The sequence below is a fragment of the Apium graveolens genome, chromosome 5 (genome assembly GCF_009905375.1).
Source record: "Apium graveolens cultivar Ventura chromosome 5, ASM990537v1, whole genome shotgun sequence".
In the NCBI taxonomy this organism is placed as follows: Eukaryota; Viridiplantae; Streptophyta; class Magnoliopsida; order Apiales; family Apiaceae; genus Apium; species Apium graveolens.
Window position 1 is genome coordinate 198,140,513 of NC_133651.1, and position 10,851 is coordinate 198,151,363.

General features: G+C 33.5%; 1 pseudogene; it reads left to right on the forward strand.

Annotated features, from left to right (window-relative positions):
• Positions 1-5,468: 5,468 nt before the first annotated feature.
• On the forward strand, positions 5,469-10,509 carry LOC141660549 (putative sugar phosphate/phosphate translocator At1g48230; annotated as a pseudogene).
• Positions 10,510-10,851: the final 342 nt, after the last annotated feature.

Below are 10,851 nucleotides of genomic sequence, written 5' to 3' on the forward strand. Positions count from 1 at the left end.
AAGCTCACAGACACTAGTGATCTGATTAACTCTATAATTAGCCAAATAATCCACCTTCATCATCAAATTCTTAAGTTGAGAAGCTATAGCAGTAGCTGTATCTACCTCCAGAATTCCTACTACCTTGCCTTGAGTTAGTCTCTGAGAAGGATTCTGGTATTCATTAGCAGCCATCAGTTCAATAAATTCATAAGCTTCATCGTAGCTTTTAGCCCACAAGGCTCCTCCTGATGTTGCATCAAGCATGGGTCTAGAAGTTGAACCCAAACCATTATAGAAACAATTAATGATAATCCAGTCAAGCATCCTATGGGGAGGACACTTCATAAGCATCTCCTTATATCACTCGCAAGCCTTACACAAAGACTCTCCAGACTGCTGCTCAAAATTAAGTAAGAGCATTCCTGATTGCAGCTATCTTCACCATATGAAAGAAGTTAGTAAGGAACTTTTGATCAAGTTCTTCCCATTTAGTGATAGTGCCTGGTGGTAGAGAATGTAACTAGATCTTAGCTATATCCCTCAGAGAAAATAGGAAAAGCCTTAGCTTAATAGCATCTTCAGTAACATTGTTGAATTTGAAAGTGTCGTAGATCTCGATGAAATCTCTAATATGCATGTTGGGATCTTCCATTGGAGAACCCCCAAATGGTACTGAATTCTGTATCATCTGAATCGTGTTAGCCTTAATTTCAAAAGTGTTAGCCGTGATAGCTGGTCGGACAATGCTAGACTGAATGTCATTGATTTTGGCTGAGAATAGTCCATCAAAGCCTTTGTATTTGCTTCTGGTTCACCCATTGTAATAAGAGCTTCTTCTTCAACTTTTTCCACAACCAAGATTTCTTCAACTACTTCCTCCTCTGCTTTTTCCAGTGTTCTCTTTCGAAGTTGAGAACGCGTTAGCATACATGCTCTCTAGAGTACCTGAAAAAGCAACAAACAAATAAGTAAGTAAAATATCTGAGTCAATGAACTTTAACGAACACTGATGTCAAGCACATAAACTTAAAATTAACACCGAGTCCCCGGCAGCGGCGCCAAAAACTTTGTAGGATGAAAACACGCGCTAATATTCATGCAAGTATACGCGATCGCAAGTAATATAGAATTAATACTAGTTCGTTCCCACAGAGACTGGTTTAGGTTAATTTTAATCAATGTACCTATGCAACAATGTTATGGTTATTATTCAATGTTATGACGATCACAAATTGGGATTGTTTATAACTACGATTAACTAGATATTATACTAACTAACACTAACTAAGAGAATTAAAAGTTAATTAATTATATGACACAAAAACATGGGATTCTAACTTCATTACTACTTCATTCAATAGCTTTTTCATTCTTAACCTTAGCATGCAATGGCGAGGACACTAATCAGATAACACGAAACTAGTAAACGCCAACTTTCATTGTACGAATACCCTACTACCTGACATCCACAAAAGAGATAAAAGCTAAATAGACGCCAATTATGTTGTGACCCTATATGTCTATAAAATTTGAAAATATAACGGTTTAATGTGCAAGTTATCTATCATGATTACATAGGGCAAGTAAGATGGTTAAAATACCTATGAATCATGCATATCAAATACATAAACCTATGCTAGCATGGTAAGTTCTAAAGCCCTATATTCACTTTCGCTTCAATAGAGATTAACACATTATCTTATAAGTTCGCGACGCTCATAAGACGAATAAGCACAACCAAAACTAGGCTATCATATAATCACCACACACTAAGGTATCAAAATATATTAACTATTGAAATCTATAAGTAAATCCGCTAGAACCCCACGATAATGATTAGCCCATAAACGAACTCATCATAACCGTGCGTTCCGATGAAAGCATGGTATAATAAACTAAGTCTTTATAAATATGAATAATAAACCAAGTACGTTAGACAAGAGTATAGGTTCAACAAATAAGAAAACTAGCATCCAAGATTACAACGTAAAATAAAGAATCACAAGAATAAACTAGATCATCTTCGCCTTGGTTGAATTTTGCTATACGGTCTTCTTACGTCTTCTCCTTAAGCTCTGGTATGTCTTGTTATGAAAATCGATCTTAAGTTATCATTATATAGCAGCCCTGATTAGCAGAGAAGTCCAGAAATCAATCTTCTATTTAAAACAGGATTCTTGAAACCCGACCTGGCATGGCCGCGCGCTTCACCAGCGCGGGCGCGCTGACCTTCTAGAAAAAACTCTGATTTTTATTTTTCTGGCTAGTTTGAGATGACGATCCACGAGCTTACTTCCTGGACATATTCCTAACACCAACTTAGCACCAAAACAATGCTAAATCTTTTGGCTCTTTCAACTATGCCTAAAATGCAAATACACTACAAAACACATCGAATACATACATAACTCGAGTACAAAACACCAATTCAAGCCTTTATAGAGCATTCTAAGTGGACATAAATGCCACTTAACAAAGGTGCACGCTCCTCTTAAAGAGGACGTACCCTCCAAGGATGATTTCCCTTATCGAGGTAGATGCTCCTCTTACAGAGGACAAACCTTCCAAGTACGATTCTCCTTGTCAAAGTAGACGCGCCTCTTACAGAAGTTATGTACTCGAAGGATAAAAACCTTGTTTAGGTAGACGCGTCTCTTACGGAGAAAACTCCCTCCAAGGAAGAATACCTTTGTTGAGGTAGACGCGACTCATGTAAAGGACGTGCCCTCGAAGGATGCAAACCTTATCAAGGTATACACTCATCTTACAGAGGACGTGCTCTCCAAGGATGTTACTTTTATCGAGGAAGACACTCCTCATAAAGAGGATGCACCCTCCAAGGATGTTAATTTTGTTGAGGAAGATTCCGCCACTCTAAAAGGTGTGCCCTCTAAATATTGGTGATTATATGAGACCCTAAAAGCCCCGACTTTGACTTGGATAGATGAATCACATTATTTATTAAATAGATTAGATCATTGGTTTAGAATTATAATTTGGAAAGAAGTAAGAAGTCAAAATATGAAGTAATAGTTAAAAGAATTATATTTGTGTCATCAGTGGAAGGATCACTCTCACCGACAAGTCATGTCCTCCTTGCATCTAAGATTATTTATTAGTTGAAGATTAGAGATATAGTCTTATATTTTAGTTACGCCTTGCCATTTATTATGACCCTTCCAGTTTAAGGCGCGCCTAGAGGAGACCAATACCGGGATGAAAAAGTTAGAGAAAAGCCTCAAATGGATTATGTTTTTCCAAGGTATGCGAGGTGCACACTTTTGATTTCTCTTATTTCTTACGCCGAGTTAGGTCATGTAAGCTTACAGATGTGGTGCATAAGTGATAAACCTCTCTTTACAAACCAAGTTTAAAGTCGTCAAGAAGAGAAGTGGTAGAGAGTGACAGATGTTACGCTAAGGGCTGTAAAGTTATTTTACAGATTCATGAGACGAACATTCATCTAGGGCGCACCCTATTATCTTTAAAGAAGAAATGGCGGATGATGATGAAAGAGGAATGAATAAGTTTGTAAGGGCACACCCTCAAATTGGTAGACACTCATACAAATCTTTTCAAGTTTGCTAGGGGGTTGAAAATTCCAATCCCATTTCTAATAGCATATAGAATTAGGGGGGTAAATGTTATGCTTAAAATTTGGTATAACTTCGGTCAAAGTTAGGTCAATTGGACAAAATTAGGGCAAAATTATGAAGATCACATCAGATTAGGGCTTTCCCCCTTTTTGAGAAAGAAAGATCGCGCCCTCCAGGGTAGGAGATCAGGGGCGCCCTAACTTATATAGATGTTAAGGCGCGCCCGATGGTTTTTCTAGAAATAGATGGATTTTTAGGCAGATTCTGTGCACACATTGTGAGGATCGGAAGATGATGGATGATTATTACTAACATGTTTTATGAAAGTACTCTTTTAAAAAACTCCTTCCTGTCAGAGACCTCTAGGGGTATGCCTGGATGGAAGTGTGATATCCCGTATTTTTCAGAATTATTATTATTATTTTAATATATTTATGTGATTTTCGATTTGAAAGGAGTAAAATGGTGGATATTTTATTCATGTTTGACGATTTCGTGTTATTAAATGGTAATGTGCTAATTGTTAAGTGTTGTATCAATCCTTGTTAATTTCTGAAAATATTTATTAAATGTATTATCTTCAAAAGTTTATTTGAAAGCCGATCATTTTATTGATATCGGTAAATGGAGTTCATTTTGTAATATTACGGATATTCTGTCAGCTATGTATTGTATATAATATTAATTATGTGTGACTCAGTTGTGATTGAGGATTATTTATATTATTAATTAATGAGTCGCCTCGTTTTGTTTTTGTCTTTAAAAGTGATTTTGTTTAAAATTTATTTTCATAAATATTTAAATTATCTTTACAATTATTTTTATGATTTTATCATTTCAATAATTATTTATAGGAATTTATAAAATTTAGAAAGTAATATTTTACCAAATATTTAGCTCTGCATGATTTTCTGATTGTATTTAAATGCGGGTTCAGTGTTAAATTCATAAATACTTCAAAAATTATGAAATATATATTTTATCAGTATTTGAATATTTTGAGAATTTTAAAATTATTTCAGAAATTTTTCGGATTATATTTACCCGCATATTTGTTCGTAAAATCGTAAAATGGGGGTATAGCGCGCGAGTCAAAAATACTTTAAAAATTATGAAGATTTTATTTTATTAGTTTTAAATATTCCGAGATTTTTAGAAGTATTTTGGTAATTTTTCGAGTTAGTTTCACTAGCAAGTTTGTTCGTTAAATCACGTAATGCAGGTCTGATGTTAAACTCAAAAATGTTTTTAAAATTATGAAATTTTCATTTGACTAGTTTTTAATTATTTCCAGAATTTTAAAATTAATTTGGTAATTTTCTGATTTTTATTTACTTGTAAATTTATTCGTTAAAACGTAAATCGCGGGACGGAAGTGAGCTGCTGGGAATTCAAACCAATCCTATTTCTACGTGGCAATTTTTCAGGATGGATTGTGACACGTGTACAAACTTCATACATGTTCATCGAATAAAAGGAATAAAACAAAAAACAAAATAAACAAAAAAACAAAAAAAAACTCACGCACGGCTTTCTCTCTATCCACCCTCACTCTCTTTTCTCCTCTCTCTCTACCTTATTCCCCACGCCCACTCAGTTCCACCGCCACCCTGTTTCCTCCCACTTTCTTTTTTTACCTCCATTTTCTCTGTGTTCGTGTATTATATACACCAAATATTCAAAATTTCATATCTCCTACACCGTTTATCCAAATTTTAATTGTTATATATATAAATGATTAGCGCTTCGTAAAAAAAACGATCTGCGCTTTGATACCTACACAGGTATATATTTTGCGAAGTTTTAAAAAGAAAATTTACGGAGCATATTTTCCGTTTTAATTTATTTTTGGGGCGTAGAAAAGGAGTTTGACGGTGTTGATTACTTCACATGGCGTTTCAGCGTGTGTATGTCTATAACTATGAATTTTGGAATTTTCTGGAGATATTTTCCGGACATCAGATAATCACTTCGGGGTAATCAGAATTTATTTTCGGTAACGATTTCGAGATTCAACTTTGGTACTTGGGTATATTATATCATGTTAGTGTTTATATATTTATTTCATAATTTTTAGGAGTTGTGTAGAAGTCGTAAATATAATTTTTTAGGAGTTGATTCAACTTTTTCATTTCTGGCGTATTTATAGGTGCAAATATAAATTGTTATGTGTTTTAAATTTATTAATTTTATTAGAGTATAGTTGGATTGTATTGTTTGGGATTGATTTTGAGAGGATATGACCCCGGGAAAAGTCCGTTTTACAAAGACGTTATTTTGAAAAAAATTCTAAAATATTTATTTCGATTTCAAATTATTATCTTTTATTATTTTCAAAAATCATAATTTGATTCAATTATTTATATTTTGTTTTGATTAGTTATTTATTCATTTAATTATTTGATTAATTTATTTAATCAATTAATTTTATTTAAAAGTAGTTGAATGAAGTGTAATTATTTATAATCCAGCCAAATAATATTCTAAAATTATTTTAAGTTTTTAAAATTATATAAAGGTATTGAATATTCGATTAATATTATTATTAATTGAATTATTCTTATTTTATTCGTAATAAACAGACCGTTCGTCCGTTTAATACGAAATGAACGCGTATAGACTCAGAAAAATATTCTGCTTTCATTAAAAATACTTATGAGACCCAAATTCTTTTGTTTTTAAATATCGCTTGTTTTGCGAGTCATTCTGATCGTTTATTGTTTGGTAAATCATATTTTCGACCCGATTTTAGTTTTAAAAAAACAGATACCTACTTTTTGACGAACCGAGGCATGTGTAATATGAATTATATGATACGTGAGTTATGTGTTTACATGCTATGTGAATTACGTGCATACGTGGGTCATAAATCTTGTGTTTGGCTGTTTTCTTTATGTATGGGCTATCGTATGAGTAGAAGATAGGGTTTTGACGCGCAGTTCGTCGAGTAATTATCGTTTAGACGATTATAATTATATCTTTTAAATATAGATGCGGAACATTCGACTTGATCTAGACTAGACATTGGAAAGAATGGAATGGAATGGTATTGGATATCTGGCTTCTAGCAATCGTAAGAGCAGCAGATCAGTGAATTGTTGGAATAAAAGATGGTGATGCCATGAGATGTCCAAAATGAGGGATTGTGTTATTGTGAGTGTGCCTAACTGCTAAAAACCAAAGGCAAGTATCCCTATCTTCACTTATCATTCAAGTGATATTTATTTTGAATCCTATTGTGCAAGTTCTCTATACTATTCTAATTCAAGAATAGTAAAATATTTTACATATCAAACTGCTTATGATTATGCAAGTATTCTTCTTTATTCCCACTTCATAATATATAATTGTTTTACATATCGCTGAGTTAAATGATTCTCTTTATGCAAGTACTCATCTGCTATTCTATGTTCAGAATAGTTAAGTATTTTTGCTTATCAAATTATGGTATTTATAAATGTTTGTACTTTGAGAAAAAGATGATTTTGTTGTGAGTATTTCTGCCCAAGTGAATGGGGGAATAAAAATTTATAAGGGTGTCGATTATTATGACACCCTTCAATAAAAGGTTTTAAGATTGGATGGTTACTGGTTACAGCGTAGGCAATCGAGACATCGGTCCAGCTGTAATATCTTGCAAGGCGAATATATGCCTTTTCTGGTGCCCTATATGTACGGTATGGCTGCGTGATACCGGTGGTACCTATATTTACGGTATGGCTGCGGGATACCGGTGCTGTTTCGTGACTAATCATCAGGAATAGCATGAAATATAATTGGTTCTGATATAAATTGATATCTAAAATTCTTTATTATTTTGATAATCATAAATAAATGATTTATCAAGTGTTTTTATTTTGGATAAAAGATGAAATGTAGTTTTGATTCAGATTCTGCTTGATGTTGATATTTAGTTTGTTGTTAAATATCAAAGGTGGTAATAATATAGATGATTGATGTTGACTTCAGTATGGGATGTTGTGAGCATCAAAGTTCTTATTAATATCTAATTTGATATGACAACAAAATGAGTAATAATATCAAGAGTTCGGTTTTGAATAAAGTTTATGATTCAATTCCATAATCATTGTTTCATGTTATTGTTGTTTACGATATTTCCGTAAACACTGTTTTGCGAGTTTTATTCTCGTTGAGATTCAATGCATTGCTGAAGCATTTTCGCTCAAGCATATCAAAAGAATTTTGAATACAATAAGGAACCAATTCTGGGGTTCCTTATCAAAATTTTCTGGTTCAGCAATCATGATTTTAAATGTTTTTCCCTAGTGCAGATGTCGGTTTTATATCAAAACGACCATCTATATATTATACTGAACTTGCTGAGCATTTTTTTTGCTCATACTTGCCTGTTTTCAAATTTAACCTCCAATGAGGATTAGTTTGCGCTGTTTAACCACGTAATTCAAGGAAGCAAAGAAGGAGCTTTTAGAAGGTGGTTGGTCCAGGGTTTGCGGACTAGTGTAAGTTCTATTGTGTAAAGTTGTTTTATATTATATTATATTATATTATAGTTACGTATTTTATAGTTGGGCCTAGTATACTTCTTTTCAAAGTTATACTAGCGGGTTAAGTTTTGAGATTGAGAATTGTTGAAAAGAATTTTGTAAAGAAAGAGAAAAAACTTATTTATGGAATTTGGAATTCTTGTTTCTAGAACTGTAACCTTAAAAGATCTGGGGTGTAGTTTGGGGTCACAGATGCTATATTCACTACAAGAATAATGTCAATAGACATCACACATTAGACATCAGTTAACTTTGCCAATGATGTTAAAAGAGGTATTGACATCATCCCGTGTTTTTGTGATGTCTTTGTTCTTTGTAGACATCGGTTATAATTAAACCGATGTCTAAACTTCACCAAAACAAAAAAATTCGCGCCCACCTTTTCTTTCCCCCCTTAGTCAAAATTTCATTCAGTTTTAGTTCTAAAATTCCCCCTCCCAAAATTTCCCCCCCTTAACCAAATTTTTATTCCCCTCATTGAGACAACAAACTAAAAACTAAAAATTAAAAACTAAAAATTAAAAAACTGAATCTCAAACTCCTCTCTCTCTCACGAACCCCTCTCTCTCTCTCTCGAACCTCTCTCCGCTCACAATCTCCATCTCACCATCTCAACTCCTCTCACGTCTCTCTCGAACCTCTCTCTCTCTCCCTCGCATTTGTGCTCACATCATCCCTCTCTCGACTTTGTGCTCAACCTCTCGCCTACCTCTGGTAAGCTTATTTGATTAGAAACTCTAATTGGTAACGTGGAATGAAACTAGTGTTGATGTTTTGATCAACACAAACTTTGTAAATTGGACAGTTTTTAAATCAAACTCCTAATTTTGTAAATTGGGATTTTTTCAAATCGAAACCCTAATTTACTTTTAAACATAAGTGAATATATATATATATAGCCATTGTATCTCTTATAAAACATTCTTTTGGTTTACTATCTCATCCAGAGTCGACGTTAAAAGCAAAAGCAGAGGAAGGATGGTTCAGGGTCTTACTCATCGCAAACGCCACAATTATGCCACCAAATCCAACCAATACCGAATATGATTGTTGTTTGATTATATATTATATACTTTATTGTTATGTATATGTCTTTATTAATTATTTTTGTAATTAGTTCTAAAAGTGATTATTTAGATTTGGGAAATTTATGTGTTTGTGAACTAACTTCCTTCGCCATGATATATGTGCAATTCTATTTTAATAAACTATATACACTAAGAACCGTTTCAACTCCTTAATTGAGATGTTTCCATTCTGTGTTTGTTGATAAATTACAGTATATTGGACAGTTTGCTTCGGTGTTTAGTTAAGAATGTTTGAATGTAATATTGTTAGTTATGTCATTAAAGTTCCCTAACTTGTAAAGATAGCTTCTGGAAAGACAATAACTATAACATGCATTGTAAATTCCATTCTATCTCAAGTTGACCCACATTATCAGTATTCTAAACCGTAATGTTCACTTTTATTATTGACACAGGTTTGGTAACACGGCATACTTGCATATATCTGTGGCTTTCATTCAGATGCTTAAATCCCTGAGTATGTGATTTGAACAAAATTTACACTCCTTGCTATAGAGTGAAGATTTGCTTATACACAGTTTTTGAATTATGCAGTGCATGTGGCAACATTCCTCATGGTTGTTGTATGTGGCACTAAAAAATTAAGATGGGATGTTTTCTTAAATATATTGTTGATCAGTGTTGGGGTGGTTGTTTCTTCATATGGGGAGATCCGTATTAATGTAATTGGTACAGCTTACCAAGTCATGGGTATATTTGCAGAAGCTTTGAGGCTAGTCTTAACTCAGGTCCTTCCTCAAAAGAAAGGATTGACTCGGAATCCTATCACAAGCTTATATTACATCGCTCCATGCAGGTTTAAGTTCATTTCTTTTTCAGTTTTTTTTTGGTACTGTGTGCGGACAACTTGTGCACCTGTTGCTGAAAGTTCAGAATCAGCATATGAATTCCATTACACGAATGTTCTCATTCCATCATTATATGATCTACTCTCTGATGGGGTGATATTTTCTCCTATATCATTGTATCCAACTCTGTGATGGGGTGATATTTCCTGTAAATTGCCTTTTTTTTACTTTTAGAAGAAAGCATTGTTAAGTTCATGAAGCTACCATGTTTTCGTTAGGTAACTTCTGTATTACAATATTTCTCACTTACAGTTTCGCATTTCTGTTTGTACCTTGGTACTTCTTGGAGTAGCCTGGAGTGGAAGTCTCTTAGATTAAGTTCAACTTCTAGATCTTTTTTTCCAATTCCATTTGTGCGCTAGCATTGAACTTCTCAATTTTCTTAGTGATTGGTCGAACCGGAGCAGTGACCATTCGAGTTGCTGGTGTTCTGAAAGATTGGATATTGATTGCTCTCTCAGATAAATGATTATTACACTCTTTTTATCTTTTCCTGGTGATATTCCTTTTATTGCAGATCTACTGCATTATCATAATCTTTTGACGTGATATATCTGCGTCCTACCAGAACACAAGTAACAGAAAATAGATGTATTCAATATACTAAACTCTGTTATAATGAAATTGTCCTCTCTCAGTGATGAACAAATATCACGAGAGCTGATAGGTTGCAATGTATGATCTTCTCGATAATGATAACACATATAGTGTAAACCTATGTCTGTGTTTATGTAGTACACAGTTACAAGATAACTTTTAATTTATATGGAATATAATTCTCTCCCCTAAAATATATCAATCAGATATCTTA